The sequence below is a fragment of the Phymastichus coffea genome, unplaced genomic scaffold (genome assembly GCF_024137745.1).
Source record: "Phymastichus coffea isolate CEN01 unplaced genomic scaffold, Cenicafe_Pcof_1.1 PCOF00012, whole genome shotgun sequence".
NCBI classification, from domain to species: Eukaryota; Metazoa; Arthropoda; class Insecta; order Hymenoptera; family Eulophidae; genus Phymastichus; species Phymastichus coffea.
The window spans coordinates 2585721-2607598 of record NW_026706823.1 but is presented as its reverse complement, the minus strand read 5'-3'; the positions used below and the strand labels follow the sequence as shown (position 1 = coordinate 2607598).

General features: G+C 40.3%; 1 protein-coding gene across 3 annotated transcripts in view; it reads right to left on the bottom strand.

Annotated features, from left to right (window-relative positions):
* The window catches only part of LOC131672486 (mitochondrial proton/calcium exchanger protein), a 581097-nt gene that overhangs the window by 298807 nt on the left and 260412 nt on the right, over positions 1-21878 (bottom strand). The gene's annotated exons all lie outside the window — the stretch shown is intronic.

Sequence of the window (21878 nt, the reverse complement as noted above, 5' to 3'; positions counted from 1 at the left end):
TACAAGAATGTAGGTAGATTTCTACTTAATTTGACAATTTCTTGTTCAACATGTTTTTTGTTTCACAAATTATGTAACACGGTTTTTGAAAGTCTCATGAGCCAATGACCGTTATTATAAAAGCAAGGATTTCTTATGAAGCAGGGAAAGGTGCAGGCTACTGTAGCTTTTTTGGTAGATTCAATTCCTCACGATAGCGGATCGTGGCCGGTGTGTGTTTAAATGCCGATGTCCAGAACGTGAAATATATTTAGATTACGACAGCGCGTGACCGATGATAAGGAGAGTAAGTTAAGCAAAACAGGCACAAATCATTGTAACAACTTTAACAAAGAGAATGGTAACAACTAGAATAGGAATACAGTAGTAACAGCAAAAGAGAGAGAGAGAGAGAGAGAGAGAGAGAGAGAGAGAGAGAGAGAGAGAGGGAGAGAACAAGCATGGTCTGTGCCACGGAGAAGGAGAGAGACACAAATAAAGCCGATACTTATAGTGATCGATCTCTGGACAGCGCCAATCTCTCTCTGTATAGTCCAGTAAAGTAGGGCCTGAACTTCAAAAATGAAGGTACCGAGCTGTATTTTTGATATTATGTTTGTTTGTTGGTATGAAAATCGTGTTTAAAAAAACAGCTCTGAAAACTCATGGAAAATGCGGAAAATCATGAAAAGTTTCGCTTTTCCGAGAATATCTCGTAAACCGTGCAGAATATCGAAAAAAGTTTCGAACAAAAGTTGTTCCGTGTCGAATTTTACATCGAAATATATCATCACATGTCAATTTCAACCAAATATTAATTCTCAATCGTCAATTTTCCGATCCTATCCTTTTCTCGGAGGCGAGTACAGCTGTTGCCCATTTGCAACCTACTGCGCACGTACTGCGCAGTCCCGCGCTGCCCGAACCACACAAGCGTGTGCTTGCTTACTCGAGACTTAAAAGCAGCCAGCTGGTCGTTACATTTTTGGGGAATTCTAGCGAGTTTAGATAAACTGAAAATGGTACAATATTTTTAATAATAATTGTTAATGAGACAAACGTTTCTATTGATAAAGACCCTATTAACCCAAGCAGAATAAAATCTTTTCAATTTATAAGTAAATATACAACACTAATATCGAAGAAATATAATGTTATTTAGTTACCGTTGTAAGTGTAGCCTCTTATTCATTTTAATTTTTTTATGTAATTTATTTCAATGTGAAAAGCTCATTTAAATTACAAATGTCAGACTAACAAAGTAGATATTAACATTATTGTGCAAAATAATAATATTACAGACCGACGAATTAACAAAAAATATCAATAATGTAAAAAAGTAATTTTTTAATAACAGTAAAAATACAGCAGCGTAGTAAACAAAATTTTTTTTCAGTTAGGTTATACAAAAGGATATTAATATAAGTTTTGCTTTTTAGTATTTATTTATAAACATTTAACAAAATAGCACAGTAATTGTATCAGAAGATTATTTCAAGAGAAACCATAATTTAAGTAATTACATATTAAATACGTAATTATAATCCAAATCAATTTGTAAAAATTCTCAAGGAACGTATTATTTAAAAATAATCGTTATATTCCAAATCGTCGATGCCATTGTATTGTAAGTATTGATTTTCTTCAAGCGGATCTACCATATAATCTTGGTGTACAGTTTCGCAAGATTCGGCAACTTGCTCTTCAGCTTCATTGACCTCTGCTACTATTGATGTTAATAATGATCGATTAGTACAAGTTTCGCCACGACAGTTTTTGCATATACGTGAACAGCTTAATCCAGCTTTCTTACAACCACAACGGCTGTTACAATTTCCCTTACAGCTACAAGAAACCTAAAAAAAAACAATGAGAAATCATACAATATTGTTATAGCCTCTAAAATAATTCCATAATATATTTTTAAACTCACGGTTCGCAACAATTCTGGTGGAGCTGGCGGATTAGTTGTCATTAAAGGAACTAGTATGTTATTTAATGCAACCCATCCCCAGTCTGTAGCTTGCACATCATTATGACCTAACCAGACTTAAATTTGATAATATGTGCGCTTCGTATGCTCAATTAGTGTTGATTCTGTAGGAGGTAATAACGGCAAAGTGGATTGTTTGTTAGATATCGATTCAAAATCAACATGATACATCTTATACCTTATTTGAGGTATGCTTAGTTCAGCAGAATTTGCACCATACAAATTTTTGACTACATTTTCAGCAATAGGATACAACTCGTTGATCGTTTTATCTTTTTCGTAAAATATTTGCACTGCTGTTTTGAGATCAGCGTTTTTTTGCAACAGCGATATGATGTTTCTTTTTCCATGCCTGAAAAACGAACTGGTCGTGTCGCACCCTACAAAAGCGTGTGCAAATAAAATGATGCTTTTCAAGTGCTTGTGATGTGAAGACAATTCTTCGATTTTCTTTCCTGGTAAGATCCTTCGAAAATAAATATTTTCGTTATCTGGCGTTCGTGCTATTATTAAAACCATTAAATCAGTATCATTGCCGTCGTCATCATCTGAATTACCTATTGCTTCATTATTTATTGGCGAAGATATCTTAATTTTCTTATTTGATGAGGCTGATTCAAATTCAAAGTCAGAGTTTTCAGATTTTCTTTTTGGCGGATAGTTAGATAATGCAGAATATCTTTTTTGACATGCTAAATGAAAAGTCATATCATTGTGATGCTCCCAAAACGTCCATTTGCCATCATCTCGTAATTTGCTTTTCTCGATAAAAGTGTTTAATCCCTTTAATTTAACTGTAATTGATTCCTCATCACTTAGTATATCTTTATTACACACAGTACATTTCTTTTCGTTTTCCATTTTTCTAGAAGCACTGTAAATTTAATTATATTTAGTACTACAACGGCGTAAATAAAACCTACTATAAGCATAGAAGCTGAATATGTTTTTATAAAATTTAGTAAAATATTACTTAAGCTATTATTTCTTTACCTTGGTACTTTTTATATTCGATGAATTTCGTTATTAACGATCGGTTGTAAAACGTAGCTAAAATATAGACAAACATTCCAAAACTCTTGAAATATTTAAATTCAATTGTAGAAGTCAGGTTATCATTGGTCTTTAAATATTCCCATAAAAATAGAGAATTAGTTATGCTCAACAATTAATAATATATAATTTCTCATATTTATCATTTACCTTCAGTTTGATGCTTCCTGGCATGTTTTATTCATCTTCGTGAAACCATAAAAAATGTTATAACAGTATTTACCATCTTTTTAAAAACTCCTAGTATCACACATATTTATGATGACGAAATTTCAATGAGCTGCATTATGCACGTGTCTGAAACGACCGACCGTACTTTTATCAACATAAATGCCTTGTTGTATTTGCACGACTAACCTAACCTCGAACATAACTACACGTCGATGAAAAGCACATTACTATATAAAATAAACATAATTTTTTTCACTTATATATTAAAGACAAATGACTTCTGCATTCATCTACATCTAATTTTTTTCTCGACTTCGATAATATATTTGCACGAGGGTACTTTCTATACACGCACAGATAATATCAAACTCCATAAGAAAATATCCTGGCAAGCAATAGGTTGAGTATAATTATAAAATACCAGTATCGATAATAAAACTTGTGAAGTAGAAAACCGATCCGACTGTGATAGTTTATTAAACGAGACTCGCTAGATTAGAGTAAGCAAGCAAAAGCTTGTGTGGTTCGGGCAGCGTGGGACTGCACAGTACGTGCGCAGTAGGTTGCAAATGGGCAACAGCTGTACTCGCCTCCGAGAAAAGGATAGGATCGGAAAATTGACGATTGAGAATTAATATTTGGTTGAAATTGACATGTGATGATATATTTCGATGTAAAATTCGACACGGAACAACTTTTGTTCGAAACTTTTTTCGATATTCTGCACGGTTTACGAGATATTCTCGGAAAAGCGAAACTTTTCATGATTTTCCGCATTTTCCATGAGTTTTCAGAGCTGTTTTTTTAAACACGATTTTCATACCAACAAACAAACATAATATCAAAAATACAGCTCGGTACCTTCATTTTTGAAGTTCAGGCCCTACTTTACTGGACTATGTAGGCGGTTGGACGTTAAGCAAGACGGACGTTTCATGTTTCACTCGCTCGCATGTGCGCAAGCACGACTCGCATACTCGTATTCGCGTATTCTTCGTACAAGCGTGTCGGTCGGAATAATATGTACGGAAAATCGCCTGGAACGAAAACAAAGAAAAGGTTGCATGGAGATTGTGATAAATTTTATTGTCAGTTACGTGAGTCGATCGAACGCATGCCTTGCTCTCTTTCACTCTCTTACATACTGTACTTAAAATTGTGCGAAGGGCGCCATCTTCTCCTATGACAGCCTCAGCGTGCGAGCCTACTCTGTCCTCTAGCTATCACGTGTCTCTCTCTCTCTCTCTCTCTAGCCAACTCTCTCTCTCTCTCTCACTTATCTTAGCGTCCCCTATAGAAATAAATTATAAATTATAATAAAAGTACTAACGAGTATTTATTATTAAGGAAAGAAGGAATCCGTCAACACTAGAGTGGGTCATTTCTAATTAGGTCGTTTGAAGCACGTCAGTGCCAGAATTTCTAACAGTTCTTGTTATTGTTAGCGAGGAAGATTTCGGTTGCGAATGATCGTCGCAACTACACCTTATTTTGTGTCAATTCTGCCCTTTCATGAATGTCATATGAGTTAGAGTTCTGAAAGCAATTCCTTTTTATAGTAAGTGTTTGGGTGTATGTAATCGCATAAACTCCCAGCTGTTATGATTGTACATATGTTATTTTTAAAAACATATCATTATAGTAAACAATAACAAATAACATAGCCGATTCATTTTGGAAATAAGATAATCATTGTGATGGATAAGAAGGTAATCTATGGAATCAATTTAAATATTAATACTATTGTTCAACGTTTCTCCGATCTGCTCTCTAATTATTGAAGAGTAAACTAATCGTTCTAATCGACTATCACAACACTTAATTCCTAGTGTTAAGAACAGTTCTGATATACCGTAATCATAGATTTCTTTATTTCTAAAGAATAATAAATATCCACAAAAATAATACTAAGCGTTTTCTAGTATGAACTTGAAAACTGGAATGATTATCATGAATATACACTCATACATCTCAACAATTTTATTAACTATTGGGAATTCGAATCACAATGGGATTCAAATCACTATTATTGAAGAAAGGCGATTCTTTTGTAGAAATATACACTAAGCGTGTTTTGATATTTTGAAAAAAGTTATTTATTATTTTTAAATATGGATTATTAAGAAAAATCAGAAAACATATTGCAATAATCAAATCAATCAAGGAATATTAAACGTTGTTTGATCGAATGAACTTACTAATCTTGCTTTTACCCGCTGGATTATATTGAGGCCCGAAAATCTACCCTATCATGTTGTCGTAGTGACCTTAGGGTATTAGATATTCTACCAATGACAGAATACAGGCAATGCTATACGTAAACATTCATGAAGGAAAATAATTATTTAAAAATTAAAATATTTTTCTTCTTATTCTTTCAACAGATTACGTAATAATTTTCAACAAAAATAGGTATATAAATTGATATAGAGAAGTGTAATAGTCGAAAGAAAAATTTTTGCTGTTTTTGGATTAGCATCAACTCAATTTTGACGAAGAATTAATTGATAGGATAGCGGACTGAGAATTCTGAGAAGGAAGTTAACTGCCAATTAACAATTTGACCTTCTTAAATCTGCAATAAAAAAATAGAGTATTCTAATGAAAAAAAAAATAGTTTTTCTCAAAATGATCTTGACAATAACTTTCAGGAACAAATCCAAAATATTTTTTTAATCTTCGATATTAATTTAAAAAATGTACGACGAAAAGGCTTTTTCGGTTATTTTAGAAAACCTGCCTCAATCCGACAACTATTGTAAAAAGTACTAGTGTTTTTTTCAGCTTAATACATAGAGGTAAGTTGGGTAAAGTAGAAAATAGGGTAGAGTTGGAAATGTCACTTTCCGGGCAAACTATCAAAGAAGAGAATACCAGCCTGTGCAATAGTGGGCGTAATTATACACAGATTTTCCCGCCTATTTTCGCAGGAGTGTTTTCTTCGAGAAGTTTTCGAATATTCGAGAAACATACGCGAATTTTGTGAAATAAATTTTTTTAATTTACAAGTAAATAAACATCAATATTGAACTTTCAATACATGTGAACTTTACAGAATTAGTTATTTGTCGATTTAGTGTAATTTACAATTATCGCAAATAGTGTCGTCAAAAGTTATTAACTAATAAAGTTAATTAATGCAATATTACAATATTTACAATAGAAAATTATTAAATTTTTACATAGCTTTATTGTTTATTAATGTTAGAAGTAACTTCTAAAAAGAAATATTCAAATTAGTTAATAACATTTGAATTATAACAAATTTTCATATTTGTAACGGTTTTTTCTATAATCTTATAACGTAATTACTAAATTTATTATCTAAGATTTATAAATTATAAAGCTATTATTATTGAGTATAAATTTAACGCTTTCTTCTACATACATCTTATAGTTTAAATAAATTATTAATTGTTTATTTATTAATAACATCTATTATTAAGCTGTTATTAATGAAACCAATTCTTACTCATGTTTTTTAGTTATTCATTTTGCATATGGACTATTTGCATTTTTTTAATAATTCATATTTTTAGCGTAATAAATAAATTAACTTTGCATATTAAAATTCATTATTATTTAATAATTAAACGCGATTCGTATTACTATATTCTAAATCTATAACGGGGGATCGTGCGAGTTGATCCCCGCGGTTATTTATCAAAGGGTTGGCGACGAGAGGAATTGGGAACAACACGGTGCGGGCCTCGTCGAGAACTACTCGAAGTTCTGCCCGGTATCAGCAGCCTCGTCGTCCGTTGATCAGCGTGCTCGTCGCCGGGGTTCAGTGTGTGGAAAGCCCTTTTGGCTTTGTTGAGTCGGCGTGTTATTCGCGAGGGAAACGCGCAGGGAAAGATAGAGGGCTGGGCGTGTGAGAAATAAGGCGTGAATTAGAGAAAAGCAAAGTTTATATAAGCTGAGGTTTGAGATAGCAAAGAAGCAGCGTAAGCGCGAGAGAGAATGCGGTGGCAAAAGCTGGGTGAGAGAGAGAGAATACGGGCTAGCACTTACAGGTAGGTCGCAGGCCCTGGAATCGCTCTCGGAGAAGCTGCGCTCGTCGCTCAAGGTCACGGTAGCCGGAGATCGCGGGATCGCACAAACTCACACAGTCCACGTTGGCACGAAGGTGACCGACGCGAGTGAAAAGCAGGAAGCAGGACGGAGTCGGTTGCGGAAAAGTCGAGTCGTCGCGGAGGGCTAACGGCCTAACGAAGCGCGCAGTACGGCTGTCCGGCAGCAATTAATATTCGACGTCGGCGGCGGCTTTCTCTCTCTCTCCACGAATCTCGGCAAAAGTCAAGCACGCGGTGCGTAGCTAGTCTCTCTCTCTTTGTATATGTGCGACTCTCTGTCGCGCTTACCGCTATAGGAAGAAATACATAGTAATAAATATATATATGTATATGTGGTTATAATAGTTTGTAATGAAGGGAGAGAGAGACATAACGTTGGCTATGCACACGTTATATGCCCCTCCCCCAGACGCTGGTTAGCCAGAGCGTGCCAGCTCGAAAATTCGTCTCTCTCTCATAAATAAAAATAAATTTTAGTAGACAAGTTTTTAATGGGAGTTTTATCTACATAGGAAAAGAGAAACAAAAAACGTACTTTTCTAAGTATGAAAAAATAAATTAAATTGGTATCAAAAAGAACATCTTAAGTAGAATCACTTTACGGTTGAGGAAAAAGTAGGTAGTATCAAAATGTACGCATATTCGCGACCGCCTCTCTCTCTTTAACAATGAGTAACAATACTTATGTGACTAAGCGTGTTTGCATCGGGCTAATTTAAATAGAACTAAAGATGGCAGTGGTGCCCAATCACAAAAAAGAACATGCCCATTATCTTGATGCGAAACGCGCGTAATGCTAACGCGAAGGAACATTAAGAGGAAAAGAAAATCGGAAGCGAAACGCAAGTCTTCTTTCTTGAAACTTGGAATTTGGTCTAGACGAGGAATAGTAGCGAGAACAGCAGGATCGTTGTAGTTGAAGGTCTCGAAGCTGTCGTCGCGGAAGTATAGCTGACTAAGTGTTGCGCTTGGCGCGTGATGGATTTTTCGACCTCAATCGTCGAGGAGATAGGCTTACAGGCGGAGGCGCAGCTTTTTTGGAGCCGAGCGGTCGACCTCGCCTTCTCGGTGCAGCAGCAGCTGGGGCCTCGACTAATGGCATCGGCGGCGAAACGTTCGCTGTAGGCGCGAGCCGTTCGCGTGATGCGCCGATAGGCTGCGACGGGAGCACGGGAGCATCGCTTCGATTGTGTCTTGCGGATGTAAAAAGATCCGCAATTAGCTGTTCTTCCTCACTTTCGACGTCAAAACTTGAGTCGGCGGGATCGTTATCGGGGAATTGGTCTTCGTCTCTGCACGGACGTAAGTCGCCCAGTGCAACCTTGCCAATGTCAGTTCCGTTTTCGGATTGAAGGCGATAGGAATTTGTTCCTATTCGCGCTGTCACGATAAACGGTCCCGCGAATTTAGGGCTTAGTTTAGCCGCTATTTGCTTGGCTGCATTCGAAAGGATGCGGTTCCTCGCCCAAACTTTATCGCCGACGTCATAGCGCACGTCGCGATGTTTTGCATTGAAATACTTTTCTTGACGGTCTTGAGCGGCACGAGAGTTCTCCTTGGCTCTTTCTCGGAACCCTTCCATTTTTTCCATGCGTGTTCGCCAATTGCTCACTGCCTCTGACTGTAGTTCGGCAGTAGCCTCGAGTTCTTGCTCTCGTCTTGTAGAATTGGGCGAAACGGGGTGAAAGCCATAGTTGAGAAAAGCGGGAGAAGTATTTATGCCCTCGTGAATTGCTGTGTTATATGCGAAAGTCAACTCGGAGATGTGGTCACTCCACGTGTTGTGTTTTTCGTCGATGAAGGCAGTGATCATCGTCTTAAACGTGCAATTCACTCTTTCGGTAGGATTAGTCTTTGCGCAATAAGGGGCGCAAGTCGCATGAACGACTCCGTGCGATCGGAGAAAATCCTCCACGAGCTTATTTTTGAAGGGTGTGCCATTATCTGACAAAAACCTGTCGGGCAAACCGAATCGCAGAAAAACACGCTCATTAAGCTCGCGCTTAATAGTTTTTGAGTTGACTTTGCGCACTGGAATACATTCGATCCATCGCGTGAATAGATCGAGAAAAACGAGTAAATACTCGAAGCCTTGGGGCGACTTAGGAAACGGACCCATTAAATCTCCGGATACTATTTCCCAAGGTCGCTCGACGATATGTTTACCCATGACGCCGGCAGGGGCGAGTTGCTCAACTTTAATTTGTTGGCAAATTTGGCAGTTACGCACGAAGTGCGCAACATCGCGGTATATGCCGGGCCAAGCATAGCGTTGGATCACTCTTTCGTGAGTCTTGTGTCTGCCGAGGTGGCCAGCGGTGGGCTCGTCGTGGCATTCCGCAAGCACCTTTGCGCGTTGCTCGCGGGGCACGACGAGCTTCCAAGCGTCGTAGTCCGCGCCTAGAATGTCGTCGACAACTTCGTCGGGCCTGTAATTGTAGAGGCGTCCTCCCACCAATTTCCAGTAGGGGTGCTCGCTCGGAGCCTCGGATACCTGTTGTGCCTTTTTGCGATACCAGCGATCACGGATCGAGTCGTCGATGCGCAGCGAGGAGAGCGCGAGCTCTTCTTCGTCTTCTTCCGTCTCGAACATGCGAGAGAGCGCATCGGGCACCACGTTGTCTTTACCTCTGCGATGTACGACGTCGAAGTCGTACGACTGTAGTTGAAGGGACCACCGTCCTAGCTTGCCATTCGGATTTTTAAGATTGTTAAGCCAGATTAGGCTATGGTGGTCGGTAACCACTGTAAAGTGATATCCTTCGACATAAGGCCGAAACTTGTCGATTGAAAACAATACAGCAAGGCACTCGCGCTCGGTTGTCGATAATTTTCTCTCGGCTTTCGTCAACACACGGCTCGCGAAAGAGATTACTCTGTCTTCGCCATCGATGTTTTGCATTAGAACGCTACCCAAGCCGATATTGCTTGCGTCGCATTCAATAACGAAAGGAACATCGAAGTCTGATCTGGCCAAAACGGGCGCAGTCGCTATGAGAGCTTTAGCTCGCTCAAAAGCGTTTTCTTGCGGCTCTCCCCATACATACGGAGTTTGTTCGCCAGAGAGCGACGTGAGGGGCTCTACCAAGGTCGCGTAGTCCTCGAGAAACTTGCGGTACCAAGAGCACATGCCCAAGAAACGGCGCAGTTGCTTGCGAGTTCTTGGGGCTGGATACTCAATGATCGGCTGTATCTTGTCGGGATCAGGGCGAGTACCATCTCGGTTCACTAACACGCCGAGATAACGAACCTCGGTCATGCAGATCCTCGATTTTTTTAGATTGATGGTCAAGCCCGCTGCATGGATCCGTTTGAGAATTATCGTGAGCCATTTTATATGCTCCTCGAGAGTATCTGTGGCGATTATTAGATCGTCTAGGTATGCAAAGGCATACGGCTGCATTTCGTGCGGAATTAGCTTATCAGCGAGCATTTGGAACGTAGCCGGAGCTCCAGCACAGCCGTAGGGCATCCTAACGAATTCGAATAAACCCATGCCAGGCACAGTAAATGCTGTAATCGGAATCGATCTTTCAGTGAGGGGTACCTCCCAAAAAGCGTTAGAAAGGTCGATTGCACTGACATATTTCGCATGCTGAATTTTGCGCAGAATATCGTCCATGAAAGGGAGCGGATATGCGCATACGCGAGTTACAGCATTGACTTTTCTAAAGTCGATACAAAATCGATACGAGCCGTCGGCTTTCTTAGTCACCACGACGGGGCTCGTCCATTCGCTTTTCGACTTGCGAATGACGCCCATGCGCAGCATTTTGTGCACATGCTCATGCATTTCTTGCTCGACCTTATGCGAGACAGGGTAATATTTTTGCTTAATAGGGCGTGCACTACCAACGTCTATGTCGTGGTGGATCCAGCCCGTGCAACCTAACTTTTCACAAGTAGGTTCTGGCGCGAGCTCGCGCATCAGCTGGTCGATCTCTTTGCGCTGGCTCTCTGATATTTCCTCGATACCGAGGGAGGCGAGAGTCATCAGCTCGTCAGTCCGCATGGACGACAGGACAGCTGGTTCCTTTCCGCCTTTTACTTTTAGCAAGTTTGTTTCCGGATCCAAACTGGCTAAGAAAGCGAGCTTAAAATCGGCACCTAAGGTGCATCGAGTATCGGCCTCGTTAATAATAAGCGCGTCGATCGCATGCCTCACTCCGGCCACTTCGAACGGCAATTTTACACTGCCGACGATGGGCACGTTGTGTTCGTCGATCGCCTTGGCTCCAGGTCCGACATACTTGTTCACACGAACATTCAGCGCAGAAGCTATCTGCAAGCCAATCGGACCGAGCACGGTGCGCGACGACCCTGTGTCGTATAAGGCACGAAAAGTGAAAGACCCGACGTGAACGTCGAGCCACCACCGGGGATGCTTACTGACATTGGCACTAGCCGTAATCTCCCCATCGCAAGGCGACGACGCTGCACCATGATCGCTCAAAGCTAGCATTGATGAGTCGATCTCTGCAACAGACGGCGCCGGCGCGGAGTCCGCGACGACCTTAGTCTCGAAGCCCCCGGTGAATTGAGGGGAGGAGGGAGTAACGGCTTCTATTACTCGCCTCCTCCGTCGTTTTTTGGTTTCTTCGAGCACTCGGGACACATGAACTTAGTGTACCCTGGCCAACTGCAGTCCCAACACGTCAATTTTGGGTCAGGGCCGCACTCTTTGCCCTTATTGTGCAAGGACTTGATCGTGATAGTTTTGGCCGGTTCTTCTTTTTGGCCACTCGTAGGGCTACCACGGCCTCGTCCTCGCCCTCTACCCCGGTTGCCTCCGCCGGATCGGTGCGGGGTTTGGGCTGGTGCGTTATCGCTGGCAGAATTTTGAGCGCTAGAGCCTGTATCGACTGCAGCGGCGGATGCATTTGCAGCCGTGGAATTCGACTTGCTCGAAGAAATTTCCTTCCACTTTTTCTCGAAGAAGGAATTCACGAACTTCTCCATATTAAAGTTCGGTTGCGCAGGTTGTTCGCTCATCGACGAGAATCTCGTTTTTGATTTTTGCGGTTGCGCTTTGGGTTTGTAGGCCGATTCGGGAAGCATACTCAACTCCGGAGCCGGTGGCATTTGCCACCAAGAGTCGGACTCATCGTCCTCTATCTCTTGCGCTGTAGCCAGCAGTTGGTGTACACTCGTGCACGCCAGGCTCTCTTTTTTGATTTTGCCCTTGAATTTTGGGAGCATATTGTCGATAATTAAGTCGACTTGCTCTTTCAACGACCACGGAGGATCGAATCGGGCGAGGATGGCGAGAACTGCTGTGATGTAGTCTCGCACAGGCTCGTCAGGGCCTTGGGTGCGGCGTAGCGCTTCCATGTACAGAGATCTCTTGCTTCGACGAGATCTACTGTACGACTGCATGGCAGCGAGCTTGAACTCTTGATACGAGCTCCATTCTTTGCGGCAAGCGCGGTACCAAAGTAGCGCGGAGCTCTTGAACAAGGTCACTAAAGAATCCAGTAACTCGACGTCGTTCAATCGATCGACTCGACGATTTTCTTCGACCTGCTCCAAAAATTCCTCGATGCTGGTACCCTCTTCTCCGGAAAATTGAATTTTCCACTCTCTCATCGTTTTTCCGAGGGGTTTACTAGAAGCGTTTGAGCGAAGATTCGTCGTACTATCAGCATGAGTATGACACGATGCTGCTGTTGTCGTCGGAGTGAGCGTGTCTTCCGGCTGCGAGCACGCAGATGTCGGAGCTTGCGAAACCCCCCTCCCCCAGGCCGATGCAGCCGGGTAGTAGCGAGGGTACGATAGAGAAGGAACGGCAGGAACAGCCGTGGCGGGCGTATTTGTTGGAAGCGGTCTTTTGGCGCTCGTCGAGTGCCACCACTGTGATATCACATTATGTAATCGAGCTTGTGTTGTTGGTTTGGCCTTTGCCGTTGAGTGGAATAAGGGCGCTTGCGCGTTGAGCGGCTGCTTCTCTAATCGAAGCTGCGAAATTTCGGTATTATCCGTTGTTTCGTCGTAAATCACGCTATGCGTGTCTTGAAACTGAACGCTTCTGCCGGTGCGGGCGGCATCCATCCGATATATCGCCTCTGCTGCACTTTTGTTTGCGGCATCAAGTGCAGCTTGTGCTTGGCTTCGAAGCTCTGCGTTCAAGCGAGTCAGTTGATCGTTAGCAGACAGTATGACGGCGGTATATGCCTCTTGTTCTGCTAACTGTTCAGTAAGCTCTTTCTTTGAGAGAAGCGCTTCCTTTAGCTCATTCCACACTAGCTGTGGCACATGGACTTTTGTGCCATTGGGCAGTAAACCCCACACCAAAACATCGCTGGTAGCGCTATATTTCGGCTCGCGATATTCTGTTCGCGACACAGCACTTGCCGGAAGTCTAGTGTTCGACGGAAAATTCGTCGGAGGCTGTGTGTACTTGGGGTATGCGCCGGCTGCAGAAGCGGTGGCGGCGCATGTGGCATTAAAAGCCGTGTGCGATACTTGCGCTTATGTGTATGACGGTGTTGTTATTGTTAAGGCGTGCGACGTCGTTGTCGGAGGCGGAAAATCGTATGGCCCTCGAGTTCGATCGTGTTGCGGCGGCTGAGCGATCAGCTCTTGGTGTTGCGTTGTCGCTTTTGTCACGTCTCTATGTGTGATCGCATTGAGTGTGTCCGCGGTAGTCGTCAGGGACATGTCGATGTGCTGGTTAGGCGAGCTTGCCTCGAATTGGATATCTTGCTCGTCTGAGATGTCGCTTTCATTTTGCATTAAATCTCTGTGCATCGCTTCTACCATTTTATCTCGGACAGTCTCCGGCATGTCCTGAACCATAAATGTGGCACATAGGTCGTTACGTCGCAACCTTGTCTCGTCTGCGTAGGGATTTTGAGTCTGCACAAAATTTCCTGCTGTGTAGTCACCTTGCAGACGTGTGTATAAGCGATTCGCGCGAACGAGCAACGAACCGTCGCAATGGAGCTCGAGTTTACTTAAAAGTACGTTTAAGTCATTACTAGGAATTGTTTTAATCCATTTCGATACATCGTCATCTATCGATGCTTTGAGAATTTCAAAGTCCATATCAGCAAATTCGCTTCCGTAAGTCATTTTGTAAAAAATAAGAAAAACGACTTTCGAGAAAAAAAAATTAAATGCACGAAAATGAAAAAAAATGATCGATTTGAAACAAAATTCAAAATTTTCTTGAAATGAACAAGCAAAAAAAAACAATTTCAAAATCGTAAAAAAATTAATTTGTTGACGACTTAAATGTCAATTAACGAAAACTCAGTGTTATCGCATAAGCCACGTTTATGCACGCTTGCATACACACAATCGTAAACGCAAAAAAGTACAAAAAGAAGAAAATGAGTAACGCGAACGCGACACTCATACAAACAGTCAGCTGTGAGCGGAACGAAGCAGTCGACGCTCTCGTAGCTAAGACGTATATACATAGATGAATTGCTGGCCGGGCCGTGAGTTACCGCGCGAGTAATTCATCTATAATAATATCACAAATTCCGATGCTCGTAGAATTCCACGAACCACACATTCGGCACACAAAGAAAACTCGCAAAACTTTCCACACGAACCTAACACGCGTTGGGCGCCAATATAACGGGGGATCGTGCGAGTTGATCCCCGCGGTTATTTATCAAAGGGTTGGCGACGAGAGGAATTGGGAACGACACGGTGCGGGCCTCGTCGAGAACTACTCGAAGTTCTGCCCGGTATCAGCAGCCTCGTCGTCCGTTGATCAGCGTGCTCGTCGCCGGGGTTCAGTGTGTGGAAAGCCCTTTTGGCTTTGTTGAGTCGGCGTGTTATTCGCGAGGGAAACGCGCAGGGAAAGGTAGAGGGCTGGGCGTGTGAGAAATAAGGCGTGAATTAGAGAAAAGCAAAGTTTATATAAGCTGAGGTTTGAGATAGCAAAGAAGCAGCGTAAGCGCGAGAGAGAATGCGGTGGCAAAAGCTGGGTGAGAGAGAGAGAATACGGGCTAGCACTTACAGGTAGGTCGCAGGCCCTGGAATCGCTCTCGGAGAAGCTGCGCTCGTCGCTCAAGGTCACGGTAGCCGGAGATCGCGGGATCGCACAAACTCACACAGTCCACGTTGGCACGAAGGTGACCGACGCGAGTGAAAAACAGGAAGCAGGACGGAGTCGGTTGCGGAAAAGTCGAGTCGTCGCGGAGGGCTAACGGCCTAACGAAGCGCGCAGTACGGCTGTCCGGCAGCAATTAATATTCGACGTCGGCGGCGGCTTTCTCTCTCTCTCCACGAATCTCGGCAAAAGTCAAGCACGCGGTGCATAGCTAGTCTCTCTCTCTCTTTGTATATGTGCGACTCTCTGTCGCGCTTAACGCTATAGGAAGAAATACATAGTAATAAATATATATATGTATATGTGGTTATAATAGTTTGTAATGAAGGGAGAGAGAGACATAACGTTGGCTATGCACACGTTATAAATCTACGTACTAAAATCTATATAAGAAGAACTTTGTTATATCAAAATTACATCTAATTAACATATTTTTCTCAAGTCACAAAAATCATTATATCTATATGTATTACTTTGTGACGTTACGCTTCTTATTTGGTTATGACATTAGACTCTTGTACTAATACAATCAAATAATCGGTGAGGTGGCGCCATTTAATGTGCTGATTTGAGTAAACAGATAGATGCGTTTGACGGGATGCGGTGATTCAGTGATATACGAGTAATAAACTAGCTTATAGATAGGACCGTTACATACATAATTCAAAATATTAAAGACTTATTCCTAAGTCGACTACGAATATTTCTTACGTTGATCAAGTAGCTCCTGTGTTTCAGTATTATTTTAACCCATTAACGTCCAAAATGTCAAAATTTCTTGCACGTTTTCAAAGTGATTTTTTCCTATGTAATTGGCGTTGAAAAAATTCTTGAACAACATATTCTGATGTAAAATTGCATACTCTTTCAGAATCCGTTGCCAGAATCATGATAAAACTCACAGGAAAAGAGATATGCTCGATTGAAACATAAAAAACACCTAAATTTTCGAAAAAAAAAATTTTTAGGATTTTTTTTCGAAGTGTTACGGTGAAGATATCACCTTGCGACCGTGATCAAAGGTGATCATGGGATTTGAAGTTTAACAGGGAATTTTTTTGTTTACCTTGAACCATCGCTTCTTTACAAAATGGCGGAAAAAACGAATTTTTTTTTTTCAATCTTCATCAACTTTTTTCTCAAAATCTATGGTCTTTAGAAAAAAATTCATAAAAATAAAAATGCCTTAGAATCGCTCGAGGAACATTCTCAAATTTTTTCAGAATTTTTTGAGACAATTTTTGATTTTTTGGGAAACTTGGGAAATGGAATTTTCAAAAATGTCTCCAAAAATTCTGAAAAAAATTTAGGATGTTTCTCGAGTGATTCTAAGACATTTTTGTTCTTATGAATTTTTTTCTAAAGTCCATAGATTTCGAGAAAAAAATTGATAAAGTTGAAAAAATAAAAATTCGTTTCGGCCGCTATGTTCACTTTATCAATTTTTTTCTCGAAATCTATGGACTTTAGAAAAAAATTTATAAGAACAAAAATGTCTTAGAATCACTCGAGAAACATCTTAAAATTTTTTCAGAATTTTTCGAGACATTTTTGAAAATTCCAGTTCCCAAGTTTCCCGGAAAATCAAAAATTGTCTCAAAAAATTCTGAAAAAATTTGAGAATGTTCCTCGAGCGATTCTAAGGCATTTTTATTTTTATGAATTTTTTTCTAAAGACCATAGATTTTGAGAAAAAAGTTGATGAAGATTGAAAAAAAAAAATTCGTTTTTTCCGCCATTTTGTAAAGAAGCGATGGTTCAAGGTAAACAAAAAAATTCCCTGTTAAACTTCAAATCCCATGATCACCTTTGATCACGGTCGCAAGGTGATATCTTCACCGTAACACTTCGAAAAAAAATCCTAAAAATTTTTTTTTTCGAAAATTTAGGTGTTTTTTATGTTTCAATCGAGCATATCTCTTTTCCTGTGAGTTTTATCATGATTCTGGCAACGGATTCTGAAAGAGCATGCAATTTTACATCAGAATATGTGGTTCAAGAATTTTTTCAACGCCAATTACATAGGAAAAAATCACTTTGAAAACGTGCAAGAAATTTTGACATTTTGGACGTTAATGGGTTAATAGCCCTCTCTATGAACATTTCTTCTGTTCTTTGCAAATAGAAAGTCACAAGGGTGCGTCACTTAGTAATAATGTTATGACAAAGGTCTGCAAATTAAAAGACTTTTTACTCCAAGAATATCAGTAATGTATCCTGTTACGTGACGTTCCATTATGTTATAATTATATTTTACGATTAAGATTTCGCTCTCGAGAATTCCGTTCGGACATAGTGTAACGAGTGGGCTCGTTAAGAAATAGATGAGCGATATTTGAAATAGCGCACCATGCGTAAAAGACCCGCGCGGCGAGAAAGAGAGAGAGAGATAGCTACGACACGCGGGCTATAGTGAGTACACGTGAGACCGGCAAGCGGATAACACGCGCTCGGAATCCTTCTATCGATTTGGTGTGGAAAAGAGGAGCGACGTATTGATCTCGCGGGTTGAGAATCTGCGAAGTGCGAGCACGGTGACTGCGGAAGGAAGAGAGTAAAGGTCAACGTGTGAGGACGAGTAAATCGAAGGCTGCCATCGGAATAGAGAGAGCCGACTCGTCGCCCACAATCCAGGAGGATCGACTCGCGGGCCTCCCAGCCTCGACAACCCTGAGCGATGACCTTTGCGAAAACAGGCTCGAGAGATAAAGCGAAGCTGTCTGTAGCAGCGTTCGTTCGCGTAAGTCTCCTCCTTTGTTTCCCGGATTGCGAGCGGAAATTCCGACGAGCGAGTGTTTGTAAACAGTGTCGACTGCGTGTTGATCAAATTTGTATCTTCCGTCTCTCTCTCACGCGTGCGTACGGTTAGGTTGCGCATCGTGAATCTCTCGGTCAACAAGAGTAGCCGCGCCCTTGTAATGGTAAATAGCGAATAAATCCGGCGGAAGTGTATTAGCAAACCGACATATTTATTTGATTATCCTGACCATTCTCTACGTTCCCTTCTCCTACGCAACGTTTCCTAGGAACCTTCGACCATCGCTTTTCTTTGTTGCTTCGTGCTTTCGCGCTCATTTTCAGGTTGCGCGTCGAGCACAGAGCTAGCCAGAAGGGAAAAACAGCGGTGACATATAGATTTTGCTAACGGACGACGATTTATTTTTGAAGAAATCAACAACCGTTACAATAGTAATAAAACACTATAGCTAGCAGTATTCGTGAGCGCGACGCGGTGCGAATGAGCGGCAGAGGCTGATTCTCGCTGCTGCAGTCAGCGTGCTTAGCTAGGTAATACGAACCGATACGAGAAGCATAAACGTCTAAAGCATATGTGCGAGAGAGAGACGGAATGCGAGGGACAAAGAATATATAATAAACCGGTGAAAACAACGAAGAGAGATTAGTCAGTCAGGACTGAGCGCTAGAGCAACTAGGCCGCAATATTTCCGAATTCAGAGTTCATCTCGCCAATTGAAATTGAAATTTAGTTTGATTTGTCCGAGTTATCCGGCATTAGTCTTTTACTTAATTAAAAGTTGAGTTCAGTTTGAGTGTTAATAAAAGACAAAGAAACACAGCAACCATACAGGCAACTTGTTCACACTGCTAGGACCAAGAAAAAATATATTAATCCACAGTATTAATTAGACATATACGAATATACGTGTACATTTGACGGACCTTACAATCCGTTTAAAAAGAAACAGAAAGGAGAGTGGACCAATAAATAGAAAATAATATATAAAGGACCGATTGTCAATAAGTTTATTTAAAAAATAAGTGAATACCATATTGCTTATAGATAATAGACAACGCGAGGCGAAGAACACGCGTCTATATATATATATATATATATATATATATATCTTAATTTTCGCTCTATTATTTATTCGTGTACTTAAGCTTTACAAAATAAATTTTATAAGTACTATTAAACGCGCTTGAATATATCCATATGCTTCCCCGTTATTGCTTATTTTATATATAACCGATTACGGATAAATCTATACGAATACGTCCGATCGAATATCTCACGATCGCGGTATCGGGAGCCCGGATTCAAATCTACGAAGACTTTGTTATTGACGCGCGAACGGGACGGGGTGCCCGAGAGCCTGATTGCCGCCCGAGTCAAAGGCCGCTCGGCTGTTGAAAGGCCTTCGTATGGGACAAACTCGCCTCGCGCGAGTTGTCACCCATCATGTCCCAAATAATTTTGATGCAGTTAACACGAATCTGGTCTTGAAATTGCTCTATCATGTTTTACTTTTGAGATATCATAACTTAAAAGTGCTAAAAATACGTTTTTGCCTTTATTTGAAATTTTTCGCTATATGCGAAAGTTTCTTTTTCTATAAACGACTGATACCATCTAAAAGTACAACACTCAACCGTCAAAATGTATTTTTGATTTAGAATTTTTTTTTTTCATTAAGATATCGTTAATTGAAGTTGAGTATTTTAATAGTATCTTAACGTCGCATAGATCATTATTCTATTTAAGCAGATGCATCTGTCCTTGCAGGTGATATTATAAGTATATATAAGGATTTTTTGAATCGCTGATCACAAATTCGAGGTCCTACGACCTCTATCACGTCAAATTCAAGATCATTTGAAGGTCATATCACCTTAAAACAAGAAAAACACCCGAAAAAAAGTTAAATATATATTTATTGGATCCTAGAATCCAAGTATATTATTTGCTCGTACTCTCTGATTAATTCCACTCAAATACTTCCTAATTAACTCCACTCGCGTATCTCATGCTTAACTTCGCTCATACCTCTCGAATATCCTCTGATTAACTTAACTTACGTAGCCCCTGAATACATCCTGATTTACCCCACTAGCATAACCGCTGATTAGCACTTGCATAGTCTCTAACTACCCATTGATGTCCTCCACTCAAATACCCCCTAATTACCCCCTGATCTACTCGCATACTCCCCCCTCCCCTCCTGATCAACATTTTCTACATACCCCTGAATAACCTCTCGATAACCCCTCGATACCACTTCGATAACCTCAGCACATGCAAATTCAATTTGACATGACATAAGCAACACTTTTTCTCATTTGCCTCTTTCAGTGAAATTGGAGATTTCAGTAACTACAACTGTCAATTGAATCATCGAAATAGTGGCGTTTCGGTGTTTCCGCTGATAATCGAGTGTAATATTCTTGGCAATTCTTTTCAAAATAGTCGAGAGTTTCTTCTATTATCGGTTGACATTTCGAATGTGCTCTCGATAGTCCTTTTCATCATAGTTAAGAAACTCAGCGTTTCGATTGATAATCGAGTACAGTATTATTGGCAGTCCTTTTCAGAATAGTCAAGAGTTTTTGTTCATTCTGTTTTTCTTATTCTGACCAATTTTAGTCTGGATATTTACTTTCTTCCATAAGAAGTTGCCTATCACTGCTTATTGTCATCAAGTTATCAATTTCTATGATGTCTCATCGAGGTTGTCAGAATGATCCTGGCAAGTTCTGTTATACTTGCGGATTATACTCGTATACTATCTCGCAGCAAAATAGAAATATCAGATGATTCTAGACAAGAATTATTTCTGTTATTCTATCATAATTTAAGATAAATCATGGGTGTCAAAGAAACTGATTTTTGTCGTTTAAAATTAACACAGTGGAATAAAGATTATTCTAACTCACAAAAGTTTCTTCTTCTCACCCACTATCTGGTGTCATTATTAACCACGATTAACCACGATTTGACTTTAAAATGACCTTGAATTTGACGTAATACAGGTCACACGACCTAGGATTCGTGACTAGTGATCCAAAAAAACTTTATATATCCTTACAATGTCACCTGCAAGGTCTGGTCATCAGCTTAAATAAAACAATAACCTGTGCGATTTGAAGATACTGCTAGAATACTTAACTTCAATTGACGGTATATCAATGAAAAAAAAGATACTCAAAATCTAAAAAATCAATTTTGAAAAGTTAGAGTTGTACTTTTAGATGGTATGAGTCATTTTTAGAAAAAAAATTTTCTCGTAATGTAGTAAAAACTCAAATATAGTCAAAAAACGTGTGCACTTTTAGGTTAGGATATCTTGAAAGTGTGACGTGATAGAATATATTAAATTAGGAAATGCTTTTATGATACTTTATGGAATGATATTTTGAATAGACTTGATGCTACCAGTCATTACTTAAAGAAGGTTGAAATTGATTTAATTACTCATTACGAAGAGAAGGCTAAAGGTCTTAGTAATTTTATTACTGATGAATTTTCTTATGAAAAGGAGCGAAAAATAACGAAAAAATTTGTACATGGAGAAGCTCAACAGCCTAGTTCTACCTCTACAACTGATAATTTTCTAATCAACACATTTTAAATGATAATTGTTGTGATGTTCGTATCACTTATAAATAATAATAATTCGAACTCTCATATCTAGCAAATGAGTAAGAATTTGTTTCCAATAATTTTACTCTACTTGTCAATAAAATAAATAGATAATCAAATGTATTCTAACAATAATAAGTAAATCAAATATATATAAATAAG